This window comes from Cyclopterus lumpus, chromosome 23 (genome assembly GCF_009769545.1).
Source record: "Cyclopterus lumpus isolate fCycLum1 chromosome 23, fCycLum1.pri, whole genome shotgun sequence".
NCBI classification, from domain to species: domain Eukaryota; kingdom Metazoa; phylum Chordata; class Actinopteri; order Perciformes; family Cyclopteridae; genus Cyclopterus; species Cyclopterus lumpus.
The window spans coordinates 14,997,909-15,016,909 of NC_046988.1; the positions used below are offsets into that span (position 1 = coordinate 14,997,909).

A 19,001-nucleotide genomic window follows, 5' to 3' on the forward strand; every position below is an offset into this window, starting at 1 on the left:
CTAATACGTTGGTGACTTTCTTATGGAAACAGACATGTAAAAACACCCTCAATATTGAGGCCATATCTACGTTTCATCCGCGTGAGCAAAAGCTTTAAAGTTCGCTATAATCTGTAATGTTTGATGTGCACGAACTTCAGGCAAATAGCGGTCAAAAGCTAGCGTATAATAACAGTAACGATAATGGATTATTATTTAATTATTACTAACTTCCATTAGTTAACTGGCTTTGCATATTTTAGCTATGAAACCATATAAACGTGAGTACATAACTTTTTATTAGTATTTCAAAAAAGAAATTCAAGTGTTAAGAGAGTCGTCTTTATACGTAGAAATCCATCGTTTCTCCCCCTCGGGATGCGACTCGGGGGAATTTTCATGTCGGCGACAAAAAGACAAAAAAATAAATAGAAAATAGTCTTTGCTTTCAACATCGACGTGCAGCGGTTTGCCGGTGGCTAACTCGGGGGAACGATGCTCGGTGGCGTGTTGATTTGCTTTCTTTATCATCAAAGAAGAGAAGCTCTTCCAGGAGGCGGCCATTGATCCGGAGCCGGTTCCAAACTGGCCTTTTTATTGATTTTGGAAGTCTTTTGGTCTCTTTTTTTTCTTTTAAAGGGTGCAGCGAGACATTTAAAAGAATGTATTCGTTAAGCATCCGGAGACGGGGAGGGGTCCACATTCCTCCGTGATAACGATGTCATACTTTTATAATGATTCTCAGATGGTTTATTGGCGAGAGCTTTAGAGACGGCCATGTCAGTCGGTACGGACTGAGACGTCTCCACAACTATTGGATTAAATTCGCTTCAGACATTTATGGCCCTGTGAGGATGAATCGTAATAATGATCTTCTGACTTTTCATGAACGCCCCTCGAGCCGAAGAACGACGGCTGCTTCGAACTGAAATCCCAAAACGTTCTTTGGTTGTGTGAGCGTGTCATGTAACGGCGTTATTAATGTGGTCCCATATTACTAAAAGTAGCCCGGGAACACTTATTACACTTTTTATTATTTTTGTTTAAAAACTGCACACAATTGCCACATTTAACTTATTTCATTTATAATTTTGTTTTATTTAAAATTTCTTACAATTTAGTGGGAGATGACGTGAATGTTTCTTCATACATATATATATATATATATATATATATATATATATATATATATATATATATATATTTATTTATTTATTTATTTATTTATTTATTTATTTTAAAGTCAGGTGACTCCGGTGGATCCTGGTCTCCGTGCATCTGAGGGTTTAAAGTGCAGGAAGTGGTCTCCGTGTCCCTGATTTGTCTCGTTGTTACATCAAACTGTGTTTACAGACGTCAGAGAGCCACGTGAACCCTCCGCCGACCTTCAAGAACTCATTAAAGCCGGAACACAACGCGCATTAATGTCAGAAAGATTAAAAGATGATTGAAGGCGCTAAATTCCAACATCTGAGACGGTGTCAGAGAGGAAATAAATAAAATACGCCCCGTCAAATTTAAATGATAGGATTGGATTTAAAGGCTTTTTTTCTTTATTTTGGTTTTAAGGGTTGAAAGATGAAACTCGGATGACTTCTTCTTTCTTAAAGTTCACCGCTGGGTGAATCTCAGCTGAAAGGTCCATTTCTCCTCATGGCCACAGAGGACAGTTGATCAATGTTGTGGTATTCGGAGCAGGGCTTTTGTAAACTGCGGCGTTTCCTATAAGATAAATCTAGAGCCAGGAGTTTCTTACCTATACTTGCGTCTCGTTAAAGGAGATTTTAGAATTTAAAACCTTTTTTTCTGACGGACTGGGTTGTTTGTATCTTCTCTTATTAGTCCAATGAGTCAAAAACAACATCGCCAAGTCTTCCAAAAGTTCCTGTTAATGCCAGACGCTCTCATAATATCACAAGGTGACGGCGTTCTGTGTGTGTCATTGAGGTTTTTTTTGAGTGACTATTGCAAAAACAAAAATCTGCGTGTGCATTTTAGTTTCTCCCGACGAGGCACTTTGTGTGACTCACTGCAGACGGTCAGCAGAAAGCCTCTATTTATACGTTTCTCATTTCCTGTGTGAATGCCCGAAAATAAACTTCTGTCAATGACATTTACAGTCGAATACAATTATGTTTTATGTGTATGGGCTCTGGCTTTTTATTTTGGCAGTGTTAACACACCTACAGTGTATGCGAGTAGTTGGCATTTTAGTTTTTATTAAGGTTAGAAATGTCTTTATTGATCCCCAGTGTGGACAAGCGGCACAAGATAAGTGCAAATAACTAGAGAAAAGTCCAAAATAAATGAAAGTAGTAACTATACAAAAGCTATTAAACTGAAAATTACAAGACAAGCATTACCTTAAGAACAAAACGAGTACAACCAAAGTATTCGCTGGTTCTACAGTGGTACATATACAACATATTCTTTTTCCTTTTTAAATTAGTTTGGGGCCGATTTCCCCACAGAGAACCACAGGAGTGTTAATAACCCCTCCAAGCGTAAACTAGTTAGACATTTTCAGCGTCATAGAAAATCAATAGCACCTTGTGGAAAGTTCTCGACTCGGGTAATTACATTTGCTTCCTGCCCATACACTCTTCATGAGAACATGAGACCTCATGTCTGATACGCCGGTGAAGCATTATTTTCTCTTAACACGGCACCAGTAATCTTCCTGCACTGCTCGAGTGGCAAAGAACTTCACTGTTGGACGTCCAGAGGCACAAACGCTGGTCTGTATCCGCCTGACTGAGCACATTGTCCTGCAGAAGGGAAGAGGACCGGAGTCTGATGGAAACCAACAGTAGTAATATTGAGTTTAGCCAGCTATATAAATATAAAATTCACATATTATTCCCCATTTCTTCAGTAGTTTAGACTATTAGCAACATGTTGTCCCCATTTCTTCAGTAGTTTAGACTATTAGCAACATGTTGTCCCCATTTCTTCAATAGTTTAGACTATTAGCAACATGTCCCCATTTCTTCAGTAGTTTAGACTATTAGCAACATTTTGTCTACATTTCTTTAGTAGGTTAGCCTATTAGCAACATTTTGTCCCCATTCCTTCAATAGTTTAGCCCTATTAGCAACAGGTTGTCCCTATTTCTTCAATAGTTGAGCCTATTTGCAACATATCTCCATTTCTTCGAATGTTGAGGCCATTGGCAACATGTCTCCATTTCTTTAATAGTTTAGATTATTAGCAATATTATATCTCCATGTCTTTAATAGTTTAGATTATTAGCAACATTATATCTCCATATCTTTAATAGATTAGATTATTGGCAACATTATCTCCATTTCTTTAATAGTTTAGCCTATTAGCAACATTATATCTCCATGTCTTTAGTAGTTTAGATTATTAGCAACATTATATCTCCATATCTTTAATAGATTAGATTATTGGCAACATTATCTCCATTTCTTTAATAGTTTAGCCTATTAGCAACATGTAATCTCCATTTCTGAAATGCTTTGCCATTATTGTAGCTCAGTCTGTCATCTCAAAGGTCAGCAATACAATTGGAGCCACGACCAACAACAACACATCAAGACGGCATTGTCGATGTTTAACTTGTTACACTGAAGTGATTCGTGTTTACTTGGTTTTGCCTTCGGCTTCCACCGCGGCGTAATCCTGGCTTTAAGGGTCTATTTATTCGTAGAGCTTCTTTGTTGTAAACAGCGGCCTGCTGTACGCCGATGAAACCAAAACAACGAGCGGAAAGACGCCGAAGCTCCCTGGGAAGCTGAGGAAAGCTGCATTGTTGTTGATACTCTGGGTCGCTCTGAACAGAGCCACCTCTTTCACGTCGCACAATTGATCTACTGTTTGAATAAAAATATTGGCGAGCGCAGCTTTAAGTTTCATTTTAAAGCTCTGTTTTCCTCACAGCTTTGCAACAGAGCGGCCATTGATTTAATGATGCGGTGTGCTGCCGGCAGCCTCCGGCTCAGTCCATGCGGTCCCACTATCCTGGGTCCTGATACCATCCTGGTATCTGTGTTGCATACCATTTGTCTTCCCCCTTCATATTTCCCCTGGGTTCTCCACCGTCAACTATCTGAAAGATCTCAGTAAAAAAAACACCGGCTACAGTTAACGAGACAATATTACTGCCACGTTTCCAGGCTTTGATGCAAATGTCTTGTTTTTGTCTTCAAGCATGTTGTGTATATATATATATATATATATAGTGTGTAATATAGTAAAAAAAAGAAGTTAATTATAACTGAAAGGATGAAGAAATAGTTTAAATATTGTCAATGATAATAATCAAACATTATATTGCATATAATACATAGAAATAAAGCATGTAACAAGTGGAAACTGAGAGGTGTTGTTCAACCTTTTTGGAATAAGATCACATACAAACTATTGTCTTTGAGATACGTCGTCAGATAACCGAAAAAAAAGGGAGAAAGAAAGTTGGAGTGTCAGATTATGCAGAATGTCCTCGTCGGTATTTAAACGTTACATGACAGCTGGCTGCAGATCAGTACGTCTGGCAGCGGACACGTAATGAAATCACAGTTCATTCTGGCACTGGAAAGCATGGTGAACCGGAAAGAAGCACTGTGTGTGTGTGTGTGTGTGTGTGTGTGTGTGTGTGTTGCGGCCTGGTTTTGCTGAACCAGGATGAACTGCTGCTCTCGGAGCTATTCAAAGGCCTCCCATAAAACCTCTGGATCTTAATCGGATGCTGTTCAGACTCCACATTGTAATTACGTCCCAACACATTCATGTCGGCATGCTCCTACAAAAGAGTGTGTGTGTACGTGTGTGTGTGTGTACGTGTGTGTGTGTGTGTGTGTGGGTTTGAGGCCGAAGGGTTGGTCGTTTTCTGTTGTGTACAGTCGATGTCTCTTTGGGAGGTTTAAGCTGCATGTTATATCACGTTAACATTGTGTTTGGGCTATTGATGTTTGTGTGTGATGTTTGTATGATATTTACACAGATGTGTGTGTGTGTGTGTGTGTGTGTGTGTGTGTGTGTGTGTGCGTGCAGCTTATCTTTTCCATGCTCTTCTCACCAAGTTTCTTTGGTCTAAATTGGATGTGAAAGGAAATCCCATGTCTGCAAGGCTTCCACTGCAGGCACAGACGTGTGTGTGTGTGTGTGTGTGTGTGTGTGTGTGTGAGCTGTAACACTGAGGCTGTGAAGGAGAGATTTTCAGAGGGCACGGACCAGATAGTCCATGGAGGACGAGGGTTTAAGAACAAAAAGCTTTTAATTATAAAACAACATATTTGGCTTCAAGAAAAACAAGTTTCCAGTGTAATTAATCCTCCATTCAAACACTTTGATTATTACAACCTCAGAGCGTATTCAGTGTTTGTCTTATTACATTTCTGCATAATGTGTTTTAAGATAAGGTTGATCCCCTTTGGAAATGTCAGCAAGCAGAACAGCTTGTTGCTTTTTTTAATTTCCACACCGTCAGCAGTTTGATTGAAAGTTTCTGTTTCCAGGGAAACTCTACTTTAGTTCTTTTGAGCACAGATTACCCAACGGCTGCAGTAAATCTCTAAATGTGAAACGTGGAGGTGTTTCACCGCGTCGTGGAGTGTTTGGAACGGAAGGATTAGCGGAGAGGTGGATTACGTCTGAGGGGTCTCCGTGGAAGTCGTGACGAGGTCTGCAACGAACTTCTGCTTTTAATGGTTGGTCCTTGTGGCGGTCGACAAACACGCATCGCCCACCCGGGAGACCGCAGTTCGATCCCCGAGTGAAACGGGAAGTGGACGTTGATTTATTTGTCGTAACTTGCGCAATTCAGTAATGGCACCTCCGTGTTTTATTTTAAGCCAAACAAGTCTTTTCCTAAACAAAGTATTTCACGATCTTTTGCCAAACCTAAGTATTTCACGATCTTTTCCCAAACCTAACGAAGTATTTCACGATCTTTTGCCAAACCTAAGTATTTCATGATCTTTTCCCAAACCTAACGAAGTATTTCACGATCTTTTCCCAAACCTAACGAAGTATTTCACGATCTTTTGCCAAACCTAAGTATTTCACGATCTTTTCCCAAACCTAACGAAGTATTTCACGATCTTTTTCTAAACCTAACAAAGTATTTAACAATCTTTTCCTAAACCTAACATTATTTCACGATCTTTTCCTAATACAAATGAGTTTTTTAGAGGTTACAATAAGAAAAAGACGTAACTTTTCCTGCAGGATTTGCTCATCTTCTCAATGTTGTTCTGCGTCCTCCTGCTCTGGATTTACAATTTAACTGTCTGCCCAAATGCATATGAGCTATTCAGCACTTTACTTCTAGACGTAAAATATCTTCTTGATAAACTGTTTTTCTTGCATCAAATTTGTTTTTTCTGGTGTAGAAATGTCAGTTTCCAAAACAGCTGCCATGATTTTGCAGTTGAGCCGTGACAGCTTGAGGGGAAAGATATTCATCCTAGTTTTGTGCCAAAAGAGTTCAATGCTGACTTTTGAGGGCAAAAAAAAACCTGTTTGCTCAAAAAGGACGTCTGTCCTCTGCGATCTATGAAGCGTCTCGCCAAAACCTCAGTGAAGTTAAATTTGGGGCCTGGAAGGCAACTTATCATAGACTGTTTCCAAGAAGTGGACGTAGTGACGTAACTTGTTGGTTTGTGGTCGTTTTGAAGCCTTGAGCATGGATTTGTTCATGTTAAAGCTGCATTCTCTCTCCTGACTACCAGGGGGCGACTCCTCTGGTTGTATAGAAGTATATGCTTCATGTGTTAAAGCTGCATTCTCTCTCCTGACCACCAGGGGGTGACTCCTGTGGTTGTATAGAAGTATATGCTTCATGTGTTAAAGCTGCATTCTCTCTCCTGACCACCAGGGGGTGACTCCTGTGGTTGTATAGAAGTATATGATTCATGTGTTAAAGCTGCATTCTCTCTACTGACCACCAGGGGGCGACTCCTTTGGTTGTATAGAAATCTATGCTTCATGTGTTAAAGCTGCATTCTTTCTCCTGACCACCAGGGGGCGACTCCTCTGGTTGTATAGAAGTCTATGCTTCATGTGTTAAAGCTGCATTCTCAAACAGACCATAAAGCAGGGTCTGCTTTAGGGGCGGGGCTACAAGGTGATTGACAGGTCTCTCCCAGAGACCTATACGGCGTCTCTAGGTCACTTTATTTTAGAGCCAGGCTCAACCAGATAACCAGTCTAGTTTAGTGGCGACACAGAAGGTTACGTAACGGTATCATCCACCTTCAAACACCAGCTAAGCGCCCAGTGTAGTTTCACAATGTTTCATCATTAATTGCACACCGTGATGCGTCTCTTACCTCAACCTGGCAGCCGCTCGCCTCCTCCAGCCGTTCAATGAGGCAGCGGCTCCACGCGAGTCATTAAAAAGGAGAAGGGGTCCTCAGCTGCACCGCGTTCAGCTCACTCTCATTGCTGGCATTTCTCAGATAAGAAGCAGCCAGCAAAAAACTGATTTACAAGGCTCCTCTCCTCCCTCTTTATGAGTGTGTGTGTGTGTGTGTGTGTGTGTGTTTAAAGGACTCAAAGTGTAATAAACTACCATGAAATACTGCGCCGGCAAAAACACATCAACCTGCAAATCACATCACAGCGTTCAACGCTCGTTCTCCATCTGTCATACAGCAGAGTGTGTGTGGGTGTGTGTGTGTGTGTGTGTGTGTTCAGTATACTCAGGTTTCATGTTGAACCTAAATCTCGTTCCCTTCTTTTTCTATTTATTTTTCCTCCTCCCCGAGGTGCGCATCGCGTTTCTGTTCATGTTTACTTCACTCCCATTTCTTAACACTCTGGTACTTCTCTCCTCAGCATCGTCGTCATCCGATACTCACGTCGATATTAGGGGGGAGGGGGAATTCCGAGAATGCGGGCGTTAACTACTTCTTTTATTGGATTTGAATACCAGTGTGCACCAGGGTAACGTAACACCGAACTCAAAAAACCCTCAACTCTGACCACACCCCAACAGTGATGTCATCGTGCACTGTCGCGCCTCTGCATCACTAAGTCCCGCCCTTCCAGTGGACCAGCATGGGTCCTTAAAATATGCACGTCGGTCAATGGCGAGAAACTAATTAACTTTTTAAACCTGCTTGAAATGTGCCATAAATTACACATTATGTTTTTGTCAAGTCAAAAAGATAATTCAATGTCAAGAAAGTCTCATTTTATCACAAAACTGTTATAACTTGTCAAATGTAGAGGTTCATGGCACTGAAATAAAACACGATCAAAACAGCCTTCTGTTTACTTATTTTTTTTACCAAAATAAGATCCTTCGGTGGACAAACAGGAATTCAAAATTCCAGTTTATTAAACTTTATTAATCAATTAATTTATTTGAATAACTCGGCCTCATTGTCAGCGATGGCCTACCCAGCCATTTAAATCGGTATCGGCTCGATGTCCAGTATCGGAATATCTTTTGAAGGAAGGTATCTTCAATGTTTTAAGATCTACCAACATTTTAGTTACGCTCTTTCAAAGTTGAGAGTTTAAATGCACTAATACTTCAACGCTTCAGACGAGCGCGAGAAACACTTGAAGAAACGTTAAGTTGATCTTCTATGGTCTTATTTCCTCAGATGTTTGAATACTGTAATTTTAGACTGATGTTTTCCTTTTCTTTTTGTCGGCATTGACACATTTTTGGGAAGCCTTCAGCACATCACCCTAGTTTCCTTCTGTCCCCGTTGGGTTCAATTTAAACGTATCTTTCATAGGCGGTGGAAGCAAAACAATTAAATAAAAATCTTCTCAAGCTCTTTTCCGGCCGTGCAAAGTCTCAAAAGGAGAAAGTTGACGCTCCATTTGCATGAAATCTCAAAGATTTTATGGCCCACGTTATACAGACACTTTAATAAAGGAGAGAAATTACTGTCACAGCGACAAAATCTTTCTGATTTATTTCTTGCATGAAAAGCTCAGATGTTTCCTGAACGGGTCTCTTGGTCTCTTTTTTTGGGGGGGGGAAATGCATACAAGACAAACATGTTACTTTTAATAAGTGATGCACTGATATAGAAACGTGAACCCGAGTTTATTAAATCTCAAGGACGCTGTGCTGCCGTACAGAAGGTGGTGTTCACCGCTGGATGCGGGAGGCAGATGGTTGGATGGATTCATAATGTCCAGTTAATTAAAGACGGGACGTGTTGAGATGCATCAAAACTTTCATTTCTTTAGATGAGTCACTCGACTTTGTAAAAAAGGAACACAATGTTCCGGAAAGGTAACGCAGAGGGACTGGTGAAACAATGAAAAGGAATGAGGAGATTGTTTGAACCGTTAAACTGATCCCAAGGACTCTGCAGCCTTTTTGCAGGAGTGTTTATCCATTTGTTTCCCCTCCATCTGTTTTTTATACGCTATAAATCATAGACCGTATATAAGAAGTGGATGTCGTCACCCGTTGGTTTGTCAACTGCTATTTTGAAGCATCTAGTTCGCCGTTTGAGCCGTCGCCATCTTGGCTTTTTGTAACCGGTGAACAGGAAGTGACACTATTTGTACTGAGGCGGAGTCTACACGTGTCTGGTGTCGACCTGTCAATCACCTTGTAGCCCCACCCTTAAGAATACTCTGCTTTATGGTCTGTAAAGGACCATCATTTACTAAATGAACATCACGCTGTATTGAAGAAGACTTGAAACTAGAGATTGAGACCAAAAACTAATGTTTACAATGTTTACTGAGGGAATAAATCAAGAGAAGGAGTCATTTATATAGACTTCTATACAACCAAAGGAGTCGCCCTCTGGTGGTCAGGAGAGAGAATGCATCTTTAAGACATGAAGCGTAGACTTCTATACAACCAGAGGAGTCGCCCCCTGGTGGTCAGGAGAGAGAATGCAGCTTTAACATGAACAAATCCATGCTCATGGCTTCAAAACGACCACAAACCAACAGGTTACGTGTGGTATCTCACGGCTGATTGGCAGCGTAGGTGGTTGATTAGTTTGGTCCAGATTACACGGACCACTAAAGTCTGATTAGGCCGAGTCATTGAAAAAATAGTTGAAAGCTTAGTGTTTTCTCTATTAAGTGTAATTAGCAGCTGTGTGTGTGACGTTCACTTCCCCTCATCTCAGTTTTTAGCTGTTTCTCTGTATAATTAATCTTCCCCTTTTTGAAATGGCAGTTTGAAGCTCATGGCTTTAGATTTGTATTTGTTGGCTCTCTTCCATGTTTTAACTCTTAATTGACTTGTGACCGCCACGGGAGGATTCTCAAATTAAATACTAATGTACTGATACATTTTAGGGACATTCCTGAAGGTCCTCCTGTGGAAAGGAAGTTTAAATACAGTATGATGGATTTCTTTATTTGCATGAAATCTAGAATGAATGCAAATGCAACCTAACTGCTAAATATAAGTAATAAATATGTAATGTTTGTGTTTTGTGCAGGAGAGGAAAGGTGGTTCATGTCCACGGGCCTCAAGACTTAACAGGTAACAATCATCACCTCTACTCTACTTTCCTCTTCTCTTATTATACTTTTAGATTAATGTCTTCCAGTCTTTCTAGAGATAATCTGCTTTCAGCTGCCTGGTGTTACTGGATCTTTGAGATGGATATTGGTTGTTGTTTTTAAAACCCCATACCCATAAATCAGGGTATTTTCATCAATTTGTTGAAACTTTTTGTGCCATTTTTACCTTTTTTTTTGTAATCAAGAGACATGCAGGAAATGTTGGAAGAGAGCGAATTAAATTTATTCCAAAAATATATATATATATATATTATTTTGGTTTATTTATTTTTTGTTTTGTGCTTCAGCTTTCACATGGTTCTTTGATAAAGATGCTATTGTGCTAAATGTTTTCATGTTGTTGTTAGGTTTTTAAAGTTTTGTAGTTATCATTCAGCTTTTTGGGCGTATTGTGTCTTAGTGGTTGTGAACGTAAAGGAACATGGAGGAGCTCCATGCATTTTATTCGCCCTACTGGGGGTATAACGAAGACGTGTCACGCAACTTCTTTCTCATCAGTTTTCTGTTGCGTGACACGTAACACGACCTCACGGGGCAGTTAGCGTGCCGTGTTTTATTGTTAAATTCCTGCACTCATACAAAGGCCTCCTGCTTTTCTATAGTCATATACCATTACCATAAAACCAGTTCATTAAACTGGAGTTGCTGTGTCAACACATAGCGCTGCAGAGCTAATTATTTAGCCTTTTTATAACGCACATAAACGCACGTTATTTCTCTAGTGTGTGTGTGTGTGTTTGTGTGTGTGGATGATAAAGAGCAAACAGGAAAGCATGTCTGATAAAGTCACTGATACAGGAAGTAGTTTGGCTGTACAAATACAGTATTTTTGGATCTGTTGTGATGTTTTAGACAAACAGTCTTTTGTGCGATGCCAGGCTGGATATTAATAATGAACAGTGTATGTTTGTGTAACGTTGAGGTATTGGGATGTTTCCTACATTGAGCGTAAACTAGTTGCACAGGAAAGTCTCCACTCAGCTGGTTTACTTTGGACTAGTTCCTGTTGTTGCCCAATCGCAGCTTGGGCTGTCCGGGTTATTGCGTCATCTTGTTTACTCGGGGTGTAATGATGCATCGATCTGGATCTATATATATATATATATATATATATCTCGATTCAGCGGTCCAATACCATCGATGCAAAGTTAAAACATTGATGCACATCATAATAAGATGCAACTTTATTTTGAAATTCTCATGGCACGTCATCATTTCTGTCCGAGAGCCCATCCATCACAGTCAAAATCATATATTTTTTGTGACTATTTAAATGAAAGCGACGCTGTCAAATGGACCAAAAAACACGGACAATGCCGCGGTAGAGACCTGTCAATCACCCTGTAGCCCCACCCCCAAAGCATACCTTTCTTTATAGTCTATTGGACTCTAAATGGACCGTAATGGACGGAGGACTGTTGGATTCGAATCATTTGGTCACATCTTTGTTTGGATTTCTGGGCTCAGATAAGATGGAAAGTTGAGCCGTGGTTTTAATATACATTTGTTATTATTTGTGACGTTCTATGGACTCAAGAACTATTTAACAAGCACAATAAATGTGACTAAGAAACAAGTTTTGAGATAAACTTCTCTTAACTTTAGCATATCACACACACACATACTCCCACGTTCCTGCGGGAGCTGTGCAGGAAAAACTCTGTTTCATTTCGTCGAGGGACGTTCGGTGTGTTTGTGTCTGGATCCTCACGCCTTCCCCCCCTCGCTTTGTGAGGATTTATGGAGAATGCATTGGATCGTGGAGGAAAAAGATGATGCACAAATCCTACTGTTCCTAATAAAAATGGAACAATCCTCAAGTCGAAAACATGCCCCCAAAACCCTGAGATGCATGCACATGCACCGCTGTGTCACCTCCCAACATTCTGCCACAGAGCGTTCATGTTCGCACAGCCCTCAATTTAAAAAAAAAAAGAAGTATTTTCAATTTCCTGTGCGCTCCAAATGTTCCCTGCCATGATTGTGCTTCACTTTTAGAATCGGTGGAAGCGAAGCAGGGATGGTTCCTGGTGGCAGCGAAAACCTCTGATTCAGAACCAGAACCCACATCACATGTCGAGCCTTTTTACGGTCCAACACAAATGTTTCCTATCAAATGGCAGAAAATGAAAGCAAAAGGCAAGAAAAAATGTGATTTTAAAATGTCTCGAAACCTTTTCTGAAGATCCCGTAAATCCAAACGCAACTATATATTTATGTTTAACATTATATTGATGAACTGGGAGCTGCATTCACGTGCTCTGACTGTGATGGCAACAGAAGACAGACATGGTGCAGAAATGTGGGCGGAACATTTTATTCATGTTGCACAGCGGTGGACCGTTTACAATGAAGTCAGCACACTTAGTGGTGCATGAAATATGGTTGCAGTGCGTTTGACAAAGTCCTGAACAAAGGCAGAAAGGTTGTGGGCCACTTCAACTCTCTGAGTAACTCCTCAACCTGCATTTATCTTTGGTTGACTGAGATTCTCTAAAAGGAAATCCACAGGCTGTACACACTAAAAGGTTCCTGCACAGTAAATTCCAGCTGTTTGTGCTAGACCACCTCACTCTACAGGACCCGTACTCCTGAACATACACTGTCATGATGTTCCCCGATAAAAGACTAATGTGTGTGTGTGTATAACTGTATTGGATACAGCTTGAATATTGCATTGTATTATATATAATTCAATATCTAATTGAATAGTCTATGAAGCGTATTTGAATTCAGACGCAGTAACGCTGGAGGTGACGGATGGACAGAGAATAATAAGAAGTAGACGAAACAGCAGAACAGATTTAAAGGTGATTTAATAAAAAGTATCCGAGCAGACGGACTCTTCTAACGGGTGGACTGGTCCCAGTTCTCCTAGTGACGTGCTGATGCACTTCTTCAACTGGTACTGGGAAGAAGAAGAAATATATATATATATATATATTCGGATATATATTTATAAATATAAAAGACTGTGATCTCTGTCTCTTATCTCGCCTCCTTTATTATTTCCCAGCATTCATCTGGGTACAGCGTGAGACGGGAGAATCAGTTTGCATTGAACATGTTGAATGCAGCGCTGATGAAAGCTCACGCTGATAATAGCTTTTTCATTATGTCCTCCACATTTCATTTTCTGTTGCAGACTTCTAATTCTCACCGCCGCTGCTGGCTGTGTGAAGAGTCCTTTGACTGGAGCTTTCTATTGTGTTTGGGGAATGTATAATATATATATTTTTGCATGTGTGTGTATATATAAACTCGGTGGAGGAAGACTGGGTGGGTGTGAGGGATTGTGTTCACCTTTTTAAAAGACGTCTAAGATTAAGAAGAATCGAATATATATATATATATATATATATATATATTAGTTGATTAGAGTTTTTTGTTTGGTTTTCTTCATGCTTTATGACATATTACCGAGAAACTTAAGACTTAAAAAAGGTGAAACTCCGTTTTTTCAGATGTGTCTATTAAATCAAATTAATTGATTAGTGGACTAAATCGTCTCGAGTGTAATTCGACTTCAATAAACCGCAAAGAGTATTAAAATAAGTCGATTGGCAGAAAATCTATTGGCAACCGTTTGGATAATTCTCTGGCTGCGTCTTCTTTTAATATGAAGAGTTGTGCTTTTTGGGGTGTTTTTTTTGTCTTTTGGCATTCTTTGATTTTCTGACAACAGATCAAACTATTGATCCAATAAATCCAGAAGATAATTAAGAGCTGATGAGACTCTGTGGACTCAGGTGTGTTCACTCGACCTGCTCCGAGGAACACAGGAACATCACATGATGTCTGAGTCGTGGAGAGACGGTTGGTATTGGAGGTGAAGGGAGAACTTTTGGGGTGTAGTTTCCGCCTCGGTGGCCTCGATCAAAGCTGATATCCAACATTTTCTGTCACATTGTGAAACAAACCAGTGCAGCTCTGCTCAACTCCCACTCCATTTATCTCTCCTCTCCTTCCTCCCTCCTCCCTTCATTCAGGACTAATTCCTGCATGTCAAACATCTGGAACGTCGACAGCAGCGCCGCGCACTCGTGTGTGAGTACGCACTCGCGCGCATAGTTTAGGACGCGCTGGAGTGTAATGACCACGTCCTTTAGAAGATATATTAAAGATCAATCGCTTATTGAAGCGATGGTAACGTTACAAAGCCGTCCGCGTTGCATTGTGGGATATTTATGCCCACCAGAGAGACGATGCAGTGTGCGTACTTTTGGTTTCCGACCAAGTTTTTGGACGCGCACTTTAAAAATCTCACACGTTAGCTGCGTGGTTTGAGCCCTCCGGGCCACCGTACTTTAGAGCAGTTACATAAAGACAGAGTTCAGGGATTTTAGCCTGCAGGCTTTTGGTCAAATAAACAAACTAATTAAGTGTGTGTGTGTGTTGACACAAAGCAGAAGTGGTCTGGAGGAGAACGAGGGGATGGAGGGATGAAAACAGAGCGGTGGTGTGTTGCGTTTGGGAAAATGGGTCAAGAGGAAGTTGAGGGTGTGTTTTTTAAGTGTGTGTATTTGTGTGTATGTGATGTTTCACAGCTGAGACAGTGTTGTTGGTCAGTGTGGGAATTTGTGTGTGTCTGATTGTGTGTGTGTGTGTGTGTGTGTTGACGGTGCATAACTTAATTCCACAGGGAAGCCAAAGCAACAGGGAAGCCAAAGCAACAGAGGCTCTGCTTCCTGTCCTAATTGCTAACAATCCTACACACACACACACACACACACACACACACACACACACACACACACACACACACACACACACACACACACACACACACACACACACACACACACACACACACACAGTAAAAAGAACTTATAATGCAAATAGCTTTAGCATTGCCGTTGTTTAAACATCATTATCTATTTTGACAGAAAAGCTCGTTTATCATCTTCACGCTACTTAACACACATTTATCATTTTACTTTTTTTCCTCCCTTTTGCTTTTCTAATACTACTTTTTGACATTTTTATTGACCAAAAGGTTAATCGGCTAATCGAGAAACGGTCTTCAGATTAATCGTCATGAAAAGACTTCCCTTGAGTTTAAAAGGAGAAAACATTTCATTTACAGTTTGGATTTGTGCGTTATGACGGAGAACGAGATAAAGTGGGCTTTTGGGGCATTTTCAAGCAAGATGCAAGGAAATAAGTGAGAATGTTACTGCTTTTATCCGTTGACTTTATTTGGAAATTGGGGATTTTTAAACGCAGCGACGCCACCCGGTCACATCCGACCCGTCGGCTTCTCAGGATCAATCTCTCGACTTTGAGTTCGGCATTTAAAGTGAAGCAAAGGGTCTTTGTCTCTGGACGGAGCTGCTGTTGTTCCACCGTCTCTCTTGGCACATGACTCATGGTGTGTGTGTGTGTGTGTGTGTGAGACAGACGGGGTGTGTGTGAGTGTGAGACAGACGGTGTGTGTGTGTGTGTGTGTGTGTGTGTGTGTTTTCCTGGCGTAGAGGTCAGACGGAGAGCAGAGGGCGTTCCTGCCTCCAATCTGGACCTGCTGAGTGTGTCCGTCCTCCGTCTGCTTCATTCTTTTATATAAATGCACCCCCCCCCCCCCCCCCCCCCAAAAAAAAGTGTCCTTCTGCTATAAATCATATTAATAATAAGTGTTTTGAAAAAGTTCTAAATGTACCTTTTAGCCATCTACTGATTCAGTTTGTTGGATCATCTCGAGGCGGAGTGGAAATGAAAAAGCTCAGTGGAGGTTGAGCGGAGAGAATAATACGTAATAACTTGAATAAAATAAGTAAAACTCGTGAAGATACGTGAATCCTCTCCTCGTCTCAAAGGTTTGAACGAAAAACAAACATTTTGAAGGTTTCTGGGTCATTTTGACGTGATTTCTCACTATTTTCACTATTTAAAAAAACTAAAAAACAAATCGATTAATGGAGAAAATAATCAGCAGATTTAATCCTTAACGGAGCTATTAATTAGTTAATAAATCAATATGAGCTCCACCAGGAAAACACACTGCTATCGCCGGATTAGTGACATCTTTGTTGGGACCATATTCCTGTAAGTAGTGTAGCAGTAAAGCATGGTGGAACTAGCGTGCTAACTAGCATGCTAATTCCACCATGTCACACACGTCATAAAAGCTAGCCAACGTGCTAATTCCACCATATTTTTTGAGGATATACGTTGAATCTAATATTATTTATAATAGTGTAACAGTCACAAAGGACATTTTAAGATAATGATAACTTTTAACATCCACTGTTTTTTCTCATCACAATCTTCAGTCTTATTCGGGGTTTAAAAATAAAGAATTGTGAAGCGGTCGCTCCCCAAAGCCCTCGTGATGAATATTCATTGTCTTTATTTTTTTTACGGTTCTCAAGCTACTTCCTGATGATGGAAGGAAACATTGTGTCGACTGACGCTTCTCCATCTGGATGTTTATGTGCTGGATGTTAGACGCTCGAACATATGGACGCACACTCACGTGTAAAACTACACACACACACACACACACGCACACACACACGTCGGACTGTGCTATCCAGAGGCATGTGGTTCTTTGAGATAGGGTGGAGACAGACTGGGCCATTCTGTTGGATAGCACTGAGGGCCTCAGCACTGTCAGAAGTGCTGCCAAACAAACTTCACCACACACACACACACACACACACACACACACACACACACACTCTCAGTCTTGCCTTACTAGCCGCGTTGCTGCTTGTTTCAATGCGAAGTGAAAGCGTTCGTTACTCTTCAGATTGCAGTTTTCTTTCCATGTCTTGATTTCTGACTTAAGTCTCAAATGAAGTGTGACCTTCACCCAGCAGACCGCTGTTCATGTCGCGTGCACTGCTTCTGTTGCCTCAACAGAGTTTTTGCATTTTTAATTTACAAATATTTTTATTTTGCCAAACCTTTTTTTTTTTTTTACAAAACCTTTCAATCTGATTTTATGCCATTTCATGTTTTGGTTAGTTTGAACTTATTATTATTATTTTGTTAATAACATGTTTAAAACGCTGTCCGTCATCCTGGAGAAAGTTTAGTTACCGTATTTTCCACACTATAAGGTGCACTTAAAAGCCTTTAATTTTCTCAAAAAACGACAGTGCGCCTTATAATCCGGAGCGACCTTATATATGGATTAATTCTGGCTGTGCTTACTGACCTCGAAGCGATTTTGTGTGGTACACGGCGCTCTGTCAAAATGTTTTAGTACGACTTTGGTAAACTACAAAGCCGCACCGCATGCAGCATTATGGTGCGTTCACACCAAACGGCTTTATAACTCGCGTCAGTTTATTCGCCAGTCAAGTTGTGTTCATTTGTGTCTTTCGCAAGTTGGGAAAAGGGGGGCGTGGCTTATCTCCATGGCTTTTCTCGGTAAAAACAGTTATTTCCTCCATCCACCACGGTCGAAATAACCACTAGTTCTGCTTTATACTTGTTGTGGACATCCCATAAACGTCGGAACATCTAACGCCCTCATGTTTGGGTTCATAACATCACCCGTAGGCTCACACAGCTCGGGGAGTTTCACCGCCTCCGCCTCGATAACTTCCGCTTCCAGCGCTACCAGAGCAGCAGCAGCCCAACGGGCGGAGCATCTCAACGCTGATTGGCTGGCGAGTTGCGAAACTTTTGCAACTCGCGTTGGAAGTTGAAATATTTCAGCTCTGGCGAAATTTCGCAACGCGCAAAACGCGTCTATCGCAACGACCGGCGAATTTCAACCAAACGCGTCTGTGCGTTGACTTTACATGGGATCCAGACGCTTTTGGTGTGAACGCCCCTTCACGGCTACCGTAGTCAGGGAGTAATACATACTGTGCTTCGCCATAATATTACAGTGTGTGTGTGTGTATAAGGACCCCACAATGGCACCTGTCAGGAGACACGCTTACGATGCGGACTTCAAACTCAAGGCTGTCAGTTACGCAGTAGAACATGAGAATAGAGCCGCTGAGAGAGAATTCAACATTAATGAATCAATGATACGGAAGTGGAGGAAGCAAGAAGATGACCTGCGCCAAGTACCATATCTTAGGAAATATGATGCAATGACGTAGAATAAACCAACCAACAGGATATAAAGGAGGTACAATGCCACATACACATTAATGCAGCAGTATAAAGTACTTTATACACATATATGTTATGTATAAACTAGATGAAGGTATCGCTGCATCATTATTCAGCCACATATGCGCCGCTCATTAAGCTCTCGCAGTGTTTAATCTTTTTGTGTTTCATTACAGAGATTAATCCCCAAATTGATTCCACCTTTTATAAGTGAAAAAGTCCCCTTTTAATTTTTTTCGAGCCTCTGAGCATGAACGTTATTGTTAGCAGCGTTTTTACTACTCTTATTACCACAAACTAAAATGCCTTGAGTTGAATTCATTTCCTGATGAAGGGCTCTATTTTAACTCGGGCAGAGCGCCAGTTCTTTTATTATTTGTTATTATTCCAGGCGGAAATATGCTTTTTTCCCTCTGATGGATACTACAAGATTTCTGGCAGTTTTTCTTTTGTGAATTAAT

At 40.8% G+C, this 19,001-nt stretch overlaps 1 protein-coding gene across 3 annotated transcripts in view; it reads left to right on the top strand.

The window, feature by feature from the left end:
- plxnb2a (plexin b2a) overlaps positions 1-19,001 on the top strand; it is a 125,410-nt gene that overhangs the window by 25,535 nt on the left and 80,874 nt on the right. The window contains exons 1-2 of one of the 3 annotated variants that reach the window (XM_034526877.1): positions 5,501-5,651; positions 10,383-10,426. The gene's annotated coding sequence lies outside the window, so the exon portion shown is untranslated. Of the gene's footprint in view, positions 1-5,500; positions 5,652-10,382; positions 10,427-19,001 lie in introns of those variants that run through there. The other 2 variants (XM_034526876.1, XM_034526874.1) reach the window with 2 other exon arrangements.